This window comes from Dipodomys merriami, unplaced genomic scaffold, assembly GCF_024711535.1.
Source record: "Dipodomys merriami isolate MVZ:Mamm:240054 unplaced genomic scaffold, mDipMer1.0.p SCAF_2, whole genome shotgun sequence".
NCBI classification, from domain to species: Eukaryota; Metazoa; Chordata; class Mammalia; order Rodentia; family Heteromyidae; genus Dipodomys; species Dipodomys merriami.
Window position 1 is genome coordinate 81,772,620 of NW_027203381.1, and position 14,374 is coordinate 81,786,993.

Below are 14,374 nucleotides of genomic sequence, written 5' to 3' on the forward strand. Positions count from 1 at the left end.
GATATGAATTCCAGATTTCCTAATAACTAAAAACAATATGGAGACACACTAGTGAAGGATTTGAATTAGAAAAAAAAACAAATAAGGGAGTCTTTGAGATTTTTAAATAAATTGAAAAGGCTACATTATTTGCAAGGAGCTGAGGAGAATTGGAAGAGCTCTTAACAGACAGAAAAAGTTCTAGAAGGTTGCGAACAGATGGAATCAACTATGTCATAAACTACCAATGCTATGGACCTTATCCAATCAGTCCTTCATTAACTTCTTATTGTGTTGTAATGCTTAAGACATGGCCTTACATTTGAGGAAATAATGGTAAGTGGGTAAGAATCTTGGTGGCGATCATATCCAAATAATTAGACAACACAAAAGGAATGAATAAAAATGGAATTTTTTATTACATAGAAGTGGGAGACTTTAATCTTTTGTCAGAAGACTAAGATTAAGATTTATAAGTGTAGTGGAGGAAGGGCTGGTAGGGCATGTGAGACAGGTAAAGGGGAGGTAGCTAAGTGAGCTTTCAAGAAAGAAAAGATGGCCTAGGGCAAGGTCTGAAGGCACAAAAAGTCATGATGTTGACTCGTTGGCATATTATGGGTTCAGGAAAGATTCTTGAACAGTTTTGAAAGCGTTACTAGAAATCAGCATATATTTACAAAGAACAATTTGAATTCCTTTCTTCCTTCCTTTTCCAACTTCCTAACTATAACTCTATCAATGGATAAAGACAGGGAATTCAACAGAGCATTTATCATTAAATCTCTGTTATTACTCTTGTGGACCTCTTTACTAAGGTCATTGACTAATCAGTGGATAGTTTTAGTCATGCAGATAGAGGATATATCTCTAGTCCTGGGTAGTTGTGACTTGTCTTCTCAAAAGCTAACACCTCAAGACAGGAAAAGAAATTTTAAAAAATTCTTGCTAATTAAGAATAAAATATGTCTTTATTCTAATTGTCAGATAGCTCCAATGCTATTTATACATGAAAATTAATCCAAAATTATGCTTGGGAGCCTATATTGTCTTTGAAGTACTGCAGTACTTTGGCAAAATCAAATATGCACTTCCTGATTAGTATTATATTCTGTAAAGCTTCAAAAGGCATCACTTTGATATGTCCTATGGATACTCAGTGTTTGTTGTTTTGTTGTCAGTCTATAACAGCCTGAAATCCACTTCCTTGGAAGTGTGACTCCTTTTAGTAAGGTGCTTGGGGTTAATATTTTAGTACACAGATGAAACTGTACAACAAAAGAACAAAAAATGGTTTAACATTGTAACCCGAAAACAAAGGTTTTTAATATTTGTTTTTAAACATTTAATCCAATGATCCAACAAGCAAAGAAAGCAGTCTGTTTGACTTTGCAAGACTTTCTCCAAGATATGATATACACTTGGGAGCCCTGCAGGGTTGAATAGACAATGAAAACACAGTTAAAATTACAGATGTTATTTCTAAATTGTTCCTAAGTAACAGGAAAGTGCAAGATGATATTTAACTACACTGTAGGTAGTAGGCAATTTGCATTTATAATATCAGCATAATGAGTTTAAGATATGCATTGATCTCATTTCATTTTATATGGAATGCAACAAGGCATGTTACTGGGTAACATAAATGTGTATAAATCAGGGAACAGTATGGAATGTCATAAAATTCTGAGCCATTGTATTTGTTTGAAACCTCTTATCCAAGGCTTTGACATTGTCTGAAACAATAGCAGTAGTAATTGCAGAGAATGAAGAAATTAGGACTTTGTGTTTTCACATTTCCCTAAGATACAATAGTAAATGACTTGTTCTAAATAGACAGCCCATAAGAAACTCCATTAATTAAAAGTAAGAAGCTGTTTTGTAGTTATGGTAGTCTTCCTGTCTTTTAAATAGCTGTTGTGCTTGGCCTCACTGTTTTCTCCTTGTGGCTGATTAACTGAATGTTTTCAAATTCTCATAAGTCACATAAATACTAAAAGGGTCATTTTATTCCAGAGAATCATGTAGAAGTTTTTTCCTCATTCATTTCCATTTCAAAAAAAGTAGATCAATTATTGCAAATCATTTTTATTTGATGTTTTTGTTTTGCTCTGAGATTGTGCATTATTTCAGAAAGGTCAGAATGGTAAGCATGATATTCACATGAGATTTACAAGGATGGATGCTATAATTCAAATGCAATACAGTCAAGGTGAGGTATTGTGTATTATTTTTCTGCTTATAAATGAGATTATACAGGTCAATTCATTACTATGTGTCTTCAGGCCATAATTTAGTTCATAAAGACCACTTTCGTATGTCATTAGTTTCTTTGTTGTACCTCTGCTCAACAACTTCCAACCATCCTTAACAATAAAAAAATGTCAATGTAAGATTAACAGAATTTATAGAAGGTGTTTGAACTTTCAAGTGGTCAATTTTTGTTTGTGTGTGTGTGTGTGTTTGTCAGTCGTGGGGCCTGAACTCCTGGGCCTGGGCGCTGTCCCTGAGCTTTTCAGCTCAAGGCTAGCTCTCTACCATTTGAGCCACAGTGCCACTTCTAGCTTTTACTGCTTATTTTGGAGCTGAGGAATCGAACCCAGGGCCTCATACATACAAGCAAGCACTCTACCACTGAGCCACCTTCCCAGCCCAGTGGTGGTCAGTTATCAACATTAATAATTTTGCAATAATGCAAATTAGAAATATTTGTATATCATTTCATGCACTATTCATTAACAAAATTCAAGTATTTGATATTATAGTAAGGATGAAGCAAAATATCCTGGCTGAGAAGAGGGCAAGTTGCTACTAAAACTTAGGAAAGCAATTTCTTAAAACCTAGTTAAGCCAATGATACTCACTGATTCAGTTAGATATTTTAAATAGCAGATATCAAGATATATACTGTAGAAAATTTTTTTAAGTTTGCAGAAGAAAGTTGATATATTTGTAAAGAAGGAAAATGAAAACACATAACTGGCCATCCCTTAATAGGGTAATGATAAGTAGAATAATGTAATTGATAAAGAGCACTGCTACCTAGCAATTAAAAATGAATTAAGGAGGGACGGGTGGGAGGTGGTGAGAATGTTGAAGGAGGTAACATTGATCAAGATGAATTAGATTTATAAACTGATTTTTTTAGATGGCATTACCTTTGTGTACTCAAATAAAAATTAAAAAAAAGAAAAAGTAGATAAGAGCAAAAATAACTGATTTTGGAATAATGAATTTTATTATGTCCATTTTTAAAATAATGTTTCCTGTAAGCAACTTTCTTTTTTCCTATGAATCTGTATGTATACATTATTGTATCTTATGCAAATCACAATAGATACTTAATGTACCTTGTTAGAAAAATAATGTTTATAAGAGGAAAAAATTAGCTAGAAACGTTAAAGGGGCTTTCTTTGTACAAGAAAGTTATAGGTAATAATACATTTTGTAGAGATGAAAATAACAAGCCGGGCACCAGTGGCTCATGCCTGTAATCCTAGCTACTCAGGAGGCTGAGACCTGAGGATCTCGGTTCAAAGCCAGCCCGGGCAGAAAAGTCTGTGAAACCCTTATCTCCAATAAACCACCAGAAAACCACAAGTAATGCTGTAGCTCAAGTGGTAGAGTGCTAGCCTTGAGCTGAAGATCTAAGGGACAGCGCTTAGGCCCAGAGTTCAAGCCCCATGACCTACACACAATATATATATATATACATATATATATATATCTACATATATATAAACAATTATGCAGAATATTTTATGTACATGCAAAATAATGAAAAAGTGATGATGGCAAACAAAAGAATCGGTTTCATGTATTAGTGCATTTCTATCGCTGCAAATGTATCTACCAATCTCTATTTTGCATAAATATGCAAAAATAGTAAACTGAGTGACAGAATATTTTAGAGTGCAATGTTGTACAGATTAAAGTATATATATATATATATATATATATATATATGATCAGTGGGAAAAAAACTAAGTTTAATACTGGGTCACATTAAACTCAAAATAATGGAGACCCCTGTGGAAGGAGTGAGAAAATAGTAGTTTCTTAGAGGAATCTGCAATAGCTTTCTTGTGTAGTATATATATTTGATAAATCTGGCTTTTTAACAGTATCCACTGTAGAATTTTCAGTACTTTCGTGCATGTCTAAAGTATTTTTTTGTTTAAAATTTATAAGTTAACTCTAGTTAACCACTTAAACACCAGAAGTGGTACTCTGTCTCAAGTGGTAGAGCTCTAGCTTTGAGCACAAAGAGGCTCAGGGACAGTGCCCAAGGCCTGAATTTGAGCCCCACAACTGACCAAAAAAAAAAAGGAAGTTAAATGCAAATTGGTATACTGTTTTCATATTTTATAATTGTGCCAATCCCACTTTTAAGAAAAATACCACATTATATACTAATCTATGTGTTTTTGTTGTATGTGTTTTGTGTATTAAGCCATTTTAATCTGAAAAGTAACATATAAACACAATATCCGCCGGGCGCTGTTGGCTCACGCCTGTAATCCTAGCTACTCAGGAGGCTGAGATCTGAGGATCGCAGTTCAAAGCCAGCCAGGGCAGGAGAGACCGTGAGACTCCTATCTCCAATAAACCACCAGAAAACCGGAAGTGGCGCTGTAGCTCAAGTGGTAGAGCGTTCGCCTTGAGCTGAAGAGCTGAAGGACAGCGCCCAGGCCCAGAGTTCAAGCCCCACGACCAACAAAAAACAAAAAAACAAAAAAACACAATATCCTACATGTTATACATGAAGAAATGAGGGTCTAAAACTGAATTCTACATGTACATACACACACACACACACACATTTTCTGTATGTATATATTTTTTGCCCTGGGATTCTTATCTCAAAATACATCTAATATGACCTAATTTTTCTAATTTCTAATCCTTCCTTCACCAATTCTTTGACAAATATTATGTGGTAAATCCTTTCATTTTTCTAAGTATTGACTTTTCTACTTTCAAACACAATTGATCAAACCAGTCTACTTCAAATCTTTTCATGAAACGCAATCAATACATGTGATTAGTGATACTTTACTAGTTGAAAATGAAGTACACAAACTGTGGGTGGGGACAGGAGGGAAAAATTGAGAGAAGAGGAGGGAAGCGGTGATATTGCCAAGAAAAGAAATATACTCTTAGTATCTGACTTATGTAACTGTAGCCTTTATATACATCACCTTTACAATAACAATTAATATATATATATATTACAAAAAGACATAGATAATAAATGATTATTCAGAAAATTATAACGCAGTTGTTTTCACATAAAATTTGAGAACAGAGTATAAATAGTATCATGGTTAACTCCTCAAATACACTTGAATGTAAACCATGATTATTTAGTAAACCAACCAAGAAAGTCAGTTATTTACTTTTTTCTTTTTGGAAACACTGCTCCTGTGGAAGTTCATCTAAAGCCCTAGAGCATTGGGCCAACTTTTAGTTTCTATTTTGTGAGTCTTATTTCATTGGCTCAATAGAAACCATGATTTCTTGCTTAACAGAATTCACAAGATGCAGATTCTGTGAAGCACACTGAGGGGGACTCTCAGAAGAGACCACAGAAGTTTGATCTCTTTTCTGTGAGTAGAGTTCAGAATTAACCAGGTCTCAATAATTTCAGGCATCAAACTGAAGCTGAAATCTCTGGGAATTACTTTTTGTTAAATGTGTTTGTAAGATCAGAAATTGGCACTCATGGCTCTCTAAAAGTCTATGATAGACACTTAGTAGTCCAAGAAGGCCAGATTCCATGAAAATGTACTAGAATTACTGAGTTGTACTAACAGAAGCATGGAGTAATTTGCCTGTTCATTAGCATTCTAAATTTGTGCATTTTAATTTTTAGCTTGTATCCTAAATGTGATCTTAACATTTTACTTTCTTAATTTAATTTTTTACTTGTTTGACTTGTTTCCCTTCCTTATCGTCTATATCTTCAGTAAGATCATAAAATGAGAAGTTCAAAGCCCTCATTCTTTGGTTTTTCTTTGGAGTTTTTAGAGATCTGTGGTGATGTTTGCAATAGCATGTTTAAAACTTTTGAAGCCCCGTAATTTGCTTGTATTTGTAGACTTGCATAAATTCTCCCATTTTTAGAAATAAAGATAGAAAGTTTCTGTTTCACAGAGCTTGTGTGATAAATATATAAGAGAGCATCTCTGTTAATGCCAGAGGAAAGTACACCATTGAGAGGCAACATAGCTGGAATGAAAATCTGCTGTCTCAGCACCTGTTCAGTAAATAAGAATTATCAAAGGTTATTTATATGTCATGGTTATCCACAGAAAACTAGATGAGAGATAATCCTGGGATGATCTCATTGAAACTGAAATTAAAGCAGGAAAGACTTGACTGGATTACAGTTCAAATGACATCTTAGAAGGGAATTTAGATATATTTTGTAGATGAACCAATTTCAAACACCAGTAATTCTGGATAGTGTAATACCTGTCTGAAATGTCTTCTTCTAATACAAACCACCCCCGTATAACATCCTCATCGCTTCATATACCAAACTATCTCTCCTGACATATTGTTTAAGAACTTTAAGATTGGAGTTATACAAAACTAAACATCTAGATTTAAAAGTTCAATTATTATAAAGACAATCAAAACAAAGGTGCTCATTTTCTTTTTTTTTTCTGAACACCATGTTAACTTGCTAGTGATATGGTATCACAAAGAGAATATATTCTGTCACACTAAAATCACCTAGTTTTAAATTCTCTGTCAAGTGTGTAAAGTTACTAAACCTCTCTGAACTTCATGTATAAATTGAAGCTATTTTCCCTCTACAGGGCTATTGTTAGAATCAAATGGAGGCAAGAATATAAAGAACTTAACATGTGAGCATTTCCCACTAAGAATTGGTTACTTCTGAATAAATGTATTACTCCTTTCTTTATAAATTTGTGAACATTATATGTATATATATATATATATATATATATGTATGTATGTATGTATGTATATTTCTTTTTGGCTCCCAAACACTCTAGACTTAGAATCTGGAATAAAGCAGGTAGCATCTTCCTGGAAATTACTTAAATAAACTGTAACTGTCAGTTAAGTACATGTATGTGCATTTTCTGACTTCCTTTCTCACTTCTCCTCAGACTTGGGGATGATCTGTGACTTAAACACCTCACCCACTTAAAATATTGAGAATCACTTATTTGTCTTCCTTATAAATCACGTGAAATCTTTCCCAAGTTGGAAATTCTTTTTTGGTGAACTTCCATGACTCTGCCTTTGATTATTCTTAGTTGCTGTGAATGTATTTTATCAGGCCATACTGTTGTACGGTGAGAAAATAGGGAAGCCATATTTTCAGAGGTCAAATCAAAAGTCTTTTTTAAAAGGCTGGTGACTGTAAGGTGAACTCCTGTCTCAAAGATCAGCAGCCCCATGAATATACTTAACACTGTCAGAAAAACTGAGCCACAAGAAATAGGGAAGAAAAGAGCAGAAAACAATACCAACATACCAGGTAAACTCCAATGGAGAGCTGAAGTGGGACACCATGGTGACTGGAGAAAAAACAGGAAATCGGAGACAGAACACAAACACAGAAACATGTGACATGGCATATGGCACCTGAGTGCTCTGGGCCTAAATAGGGTCAGGTCAGGGGGCAGGGTATCAGGGAGCTTGAGATTTCATGACCCAAGATTGGCAGGTCTAGTAACCTATTGTACAAGGCCCTAACTCTGCCTCTAGGAATTCAAGGATGCCCATCACCTGGGAACTGTGACTTCCCAGATTCAACCATGAAGACAAGATGGTGCCAGTTAAACCCATTAACCTATCATCACCACATGGTCAAGATGGCACCAATTAAATTCAGCATCCCTACTTCAATACTTTATAGAGTGGATGGGAGATCTGAAGAGACAAGTAATATAAAATACATTTTTAAAAAAGAGACAAAGGACACATGTTTTCTCTCATATGTGGAAGTTAGCTCTAAGTTCCAAATACACATGTAAACATAGACAGGGCAATATGCATATGTCTACAAAAGCATTACCAAAATAATTCTAAAGGGAAAATTCCAATCGTGTAACTCCTTTGAACTTACAGTCTAACAAAATGAATGCCAGAAAGCTGGTACTGGAGGTATCAGAGAGAGGGTAAATTCAAGTGGAGGGGCAGGTGAATAAAGGCAGGAAGAGTGGGAGAATGAAGTCAACACATATATGTGGAAATAGAACTAGGAAAATTGAGGGTATGGGTGAGGATGGGAGAGAGGGGGGAGAATGATAAAAGGGGTAAATTGCTCATGATGCATTATATTTATAAACTGACATGAATTAAATTCCCTTGTACCATTACTTAAAGAAAATAATAGTAGTAGTAATAAAGTAAGGGTAATAGCTAAGTTTGTTAGAGAAGGAATATGAGGGGGAGCATAGAGATGCCACAGGAAGACAGTCCAAGTCAGCCATTTCACACCATCTTTAGCCATCTTCCACATTACAAAGCTTGGTCTTGAGTTAAATAGGAAGGATTAGATGATTTGCTGATTGGTGGGTTTCTTTTCTGTTCCCTGTAAGGGTGTGAGGCAAAAATTTACTGTCCTGTCTTTATTTCCTTATTATTTTGTCCTTCTTACTTCCTCATTCTTTTGTATCCCCCAGCCACCATTTCATCATCAGGCAGGTATTGATGATCAACTATTCTGCTATTTGTCTAGGCCACAATTCCCATTTTCTTAAGGGGTAAAACTCTATATAAATAAAAGTGAGTTGTTAATATTATCTGAAACCTGTCCTGCTCTGTTGCCTTTGTGGCTGTAGAATATCTCCTCCTGATTTGTTATGATAAAAGTTATCCTAATGATTATAACATTAATCACAATTATATTATAATCTTATCATCATGCTCACAGCTGAGCAAGTTAATTGAAAAGTTGGAAGAACCTAATTGTAACTGTTTGTAATTTTTCCTGGACACCACTTATAATCTTCTATGAATTTAGCACTGTAATTTTTTAGTGCTTGAAGAAATCTTTGTTGGTATCCAATTTAACCTCTTTGTTTGTAGGCAAAGGAACTGAGCCCTGATGAGTGAAGGTGACTGCCCATAGCCACACAAGTAGTTTTTTCAAAGTTGAGGATAAAAGAAGCAATGAAGCTCTTTTCCTGTGTTCTTTAATTGATTAGTTTCCATTTGCTTGTGTAATTTATTCATATAATCCTCCTTTTTTTTTTTAGAGGAAGCAGTGATTAAGAAACGTCCTGTTTAAAATATTTGTTGTGGTAGACAAGGAGGAGATATAATATCGTCAAGGACAAAACAAATTATCTTCCATGTAGTAACTCCTCTGGAATGTTAATTGAAAAGGTCCAAAAGTTACCTCAATTGTAGAGTTTGCTGTTTCCGTCATGTAGCTAATTGTATCTCAAACTCTGGTGTTTTAGCCAAGGTGCGTTAGAAATAAGAACCCTATTTAGGGAAGTTTATTGATGAAAAAACAAATATACAAATTTGAGATTCTATAGAGATGAAACTACTTTTGTCTACTTTAAAATTCTTTTTACATATAGTTCAAAATGAAGAAAGTAAGCATGACTATGTGTCAACTTTCAGTTCAAGCATCCAAAATCTTTATTCCTGTCTCTCTTTGTTCAGTTTAGGATCAGATCATTGGACAACCAACGGATTAACCCCCAGCCAAGGGTCTCACCTCTGGTTCTTTCAGTGTAGAAATAAAGTAATATTGATGTTCTACTTCACCATGGACCCAAAGTCAATGATACAGAAACTAGGAACTTAAACCTCTAAAGCCATGAGTAAAATGATTATTTCCTCCTTTTAAGTTGTTTCTATCAGGTGTTCGGTGAAATAAAACAATAAAACAACCATACTGTAATTCCAGTATCAGAAAAATTAAAGTAACCATCTAGGAGTTTAGGGGGATTCCAATTCTTTGAGAGAATCTAGTAAATGATTCCTAGTTTAATAGATTTATATAACTTACTATATAAATCAGTTCCAGACAACAAAGTAATGGAAAACTATTTGAGGTAAGTCTTTAGGTGTATAGGTTAGGAGTGATGGATGACAATGTTATCAGACACTTTGTATTCATATACTGTTTTGTAGAATGGGGACTTCTTTGTACAGCAACTTAAAGATAATTTAAAAAATTAAAAATCTTCCACTTGTAACTATTTTAGAAAAATCTAGTTGTACACATTCCCTTCTACATTTGATACTGCCCTTAGATTGAGAAATCAAGAGTATAGTATTTCAATAATTACAAATAATGTAAGAAGAACTTGATTACAAATAGCTACTTTTATTAATTGTTCAGAAATGCTATCCATCAGTGATTATAAATAAATACATAATATATATGTTATTTGTGTGTATAACCATATATAAATGTATGTGTATACATGGACATGTGCACATAATCATATTTGCCTGTCTGTGGGAAAACCAGTATTATTGTTATTTCAGTGAGAATAAATAGCTTGAAGAAAGAGACTATTCATTAGTTTATCTTTATTTTTCCTGGAATATAACATGGGCTCAAAAACTGTTGAATTTTTCTAAGACGGATGGCAAGGCCATAGAAGATGAAGCAGTTTGAGCAATAATTATTACAGAAGGAAAAAGGAAACAAAAATTAATTAAGTGGATTTTATGTGCTAAAATGTATGTAGTTTTCAGAGGAAAAAAGGCACTTATGTTTAAAAGTACAGCTCTAATAGCATTTTGCTTCTGAGGAATTACACAAAGCAGATCAAAGGGGACAGAAATGTTTATACTTTTTACTTCAGAATGTCATGTCCGAGGAAAGAAGAGTAAGGATGGAATATATCACTTTTATCCATTTTGCTGGGCTGCTTGAGTTTAGACTTCAGAGTAGGTGGATACATTGCTGTTTAGAAAAACACATACATAAGTATGTGGAAGTAAAAATGATTTTACTGGAAAAATGAGTTTGAGAAATACAGAGGGAATCGGGAGACATATTTGGGGCTAAGACTTGGTGAAAAACATGGTATTGTACAGATCCACGGGTGGGGCGCCAAGGGGCTGGAAAAAGAAAGATCTAAACTTACTCTATTCTCACTACTTGACTGTAACCTTCTGCTCTGAACTCAAACTTTAAAGTAGACATCCACATGCGCAGTGAGTGGATTTGGTAAAAACCTACCAAAGGATGGAGTGTTCTACATCTAGGCTAGAAAGAAGATAGAAAAGGAAACAAGAACATCCTTGTAAAGAAAGCAATGAAATAAAGCAAAAAAAAAGTCACATCACCAACCCAGATGTAATTATGAGGAACTAAATCCTCAAGAATTCACAAAAATGGCAAAATTGTGGGTTTTGTGAACTTCAGGAATTTCATTTAAATTTCAAAGGAGAATGCCATTCCAGTGCCATATACTTATCCCAGGGAACACATGTGATTATGTGGCTCAGGACTGCAGGTCTCTTGAGTCTCCGTTTAGCATTCTTTCCATTGTGCAGATGGAGGGAGGTAAAACAAAAGACTCTGAAAATTTGGGAGACTATGGCCAGTATCTAGAGTCCAGTAACATCCTATCTAAATTAGACAGCTCTAACAAATCCAAAGCTGTACCCAGGGAAAGTTGCCAGTGGAAAAACTTCACTCTTATGAAAGCAATAAGAGGTGTGGGATTTGGATAGGGAATTTAAAAGCAATAATAATAATGATAATAATATAATAATAATAAAATAGTTAAAGTGTAGCCTGGCATGGGTGTAATTCTAGCTACTCCAGCTTGGGCAGGAAAATCTATGAGACTAATCTCCAGATAAGCATCAAAAAGCTAGAAGTAGAGCCATGTCTCCACTTAGGAGCCCACTTAGAGCATTAGCCCTGAGCAGAAAAGCTCAGGGATAGCTCCCAGGCCCTGAATTCAAGCCCTAGCCCATTTAAAAAAATATATAGTGAAAGTGAATTTGCTATAGTTATTACCAAACATTAATAAATTGACAGAAGGGCCATGCTAAAATCCTTCTTCCTTCTGGGGCTTACTCTCCCACCATTTGAGATTTGATGTGCACCCAAGACATCCATTGGGACAGACGTGTAATCTACTTCCCTAACTTTAATTCCAAGTTTTGATATCAACTCATTTTTAAGCAAGGTAACTATGAAGGTAGGAAAGCCTGGGAAAGCTTCTATTCACTAGAGCCAGGCCAGTGTCAACAAGTAGAACCTCCCTGAAAAGGATTTCAATTGTTTTTCAGAGGTTCCTTGGACTCTTTTCCCATTATGTCCCATTCTATACCTGCTTTTCTATATCCTGTCCATTCTCAAATGCAAACTTCATCCCACAAACTACAAAATAGCAAGTTATAAATAATTATAAAATAATGTAAAATGTTAGCTCTATGTAAATAAGAATAGTATTTGATTTTACCTACTTCCCTCCTTCCCTCCTCCCTCCCTCCTTCCCTCCTCCCTCCCTCCCTCCCTCCCTCCCTTCCTTCCTTCCTTCCTTCCTTCCTTCCTTCCTTCCTTCCTTCCTTCCTTCCTTCCTTCCTTCCTTCCTTCCTTCCTTCCTCTTTTCTTGCTTGCTTTATTCCTTTTCAAAATATAAAAAGTACACAGAGTGAAATGAATAGATTTTTCATATACATGTGATATTTTAAGTCTTCTAAGTCTTTTCCCCATTAAAAAATTGAGTGGTTTGTCTTTTTAACAATAACTTTAGAAATGGATTCTAAATGCTTTATATACATACTTTGTGACTTTTGCTTTCTCTCTTCCCCAGGACTGATCTTCTCCCACATGTTGGAGCCATGTTAGCTATCTGATGCCTGTCCTTCCTGCTGTTAGACTGGTGAAATTTCAGATAATTCTTTTACACTTCCAGTTGCTCTATATGCTTTGCTGATGGAGGAAAATTTTTTTTGCGGGAAAGAACATAGAAACCTGGAGTTCTTTTTGTCCCTCAAAGTTCAATTCGTTTGCAGTTTGACTGCTTTTGCTCACCCTTCTGGGCTTTCAGGTAACTTCAACTATCTTTCTTGCCCACGTATATTAATGTGGATATCAGAAGATAAAATAGTTTAATCCATCATTAAAGAGAACTGAAATATAGTGGATCATTTGGTTTGGATTCTCAGATGCCTGGACAGCTCTTTCTGTGATGTAAATTCTTGATCAATATTTTTGAAATTAACTAGACATTAACAAAGCTATAGAAAGATGTACAAGTCATACTTGTACCTTGAAAAAAGCAGAGTAAAGCCTAAATTATTTGGTGATAGCACTGAATTTATAGTATGTGTCACTATATAACTTAATTTTATAGTTTAGTGTAAATTTTTTTATTATCTGTACTAATTATGTCATACTATGTAACAGATTACCCCCAAACTAGGAAGCTTAAACATCAACTGCTTGTTATCCTATAGTATCTATTTGTCAGGGATACTGGTATAGTTCATGCCGTACCTCAGGCTCATGGTATCCCAGAAGATTGTACTAATATCTGACTACAAGACTGGGAATGATCTGCTTTCAAGATCTTTGATGTCACAGCTGGCAGAATTTCATTTATTCTCTGAGGGCCTCATTTCATTCCTGACTAGAAATCTTCTCTCAAGTCCTTTCTAGTTAAATCCTTCCCTAATTCACTCATCATATAGCAACTGGCTTTTCTCAGGGAGGAAGAAGATCAAGAGTGGCCAAGATGGGCCCCATAGTCCTTTTGTAACCTAATCTTTGAAGTGACAAGCCCTTTCTCTTGCTGCTGATTTTCACAAGAAGTAAGTCATTAAGTCCAATTCAAGAGGACTGGTAGGTGGGGGTGTTTTTGGGGGGGGAGGGTGAAGTTCAATGGTAGAGCTGCCTAGCATGTAAAAGACCATAGTTCAATCTCTAGACTCACTACAAGTAAGCAAAGAAAACAGGGATTCAAAGAATACAAGCAGAGTTTATTGGAGACCATCATAAATGCTGCCTGCCACTTTTACTTAAATATAAAGGTGATGGATTTTTTAAGGGGGAATTTAAAAGTAAATTAAAATGTGAGAAATGTTATTATTATAAAGGAGGTGGAAGCTAGATTGCATGTTGAAGAGGCCAGATCTCATAGAGGGGAGAGGAAATGCCTCCTACCTCATGCTGTGAGAGACTGGGGGGAGAGGGGATTAGGTATTCTGAATGACAGAGCCTTACCTCTTGCATTGCATTGAGGGGAGTGGGTAAGCAAAGATGCTGAAGAGAAAAGCCAGAGCCATGCTGAGAAAGGCATATTAGACCACGCTGAGGATTTGTGGTAAGTGGAGGGGAAACATTGAAGGATATAACTACATGTGCATTAGTAGAAAGAATGCTTTGAGCCAAGCTCAGTATGCCTTGCCTTGCTAATAA

The 14,374-nt window shown here is 35.3% G+C and overlaps 1 long non-coding RNA gene across 2 annotated transcripts in view; it reads left to right on the forward strand.

Moving 5' to 3' along the window:
* Positions 1-233: 233 nt before the first annotated feature.
* LOC138831677 (uncharacterized) overlaps positions 234-14,374 on the forward strand; it is an 18,056-nt gene continuing 3,915 nt past the window's right edge. Inside the window, exons 1-3 of one of the 2 annotated variants that reach the window (XR_011373423.1) lie at positions 234-315; positions 5,508-5,585; positions 12,768-13,004. This is a non-coding gene — a long non-coding RNA (uncharacterized lncRNA). Of the gene's footprint in view, positions 316-5,507; positions 5,586-12,767; positions 13,077-14,374 lie in introns of those variants that run through there. The other variant, XR_011373422.1, reaches the window with a different exon arrangement.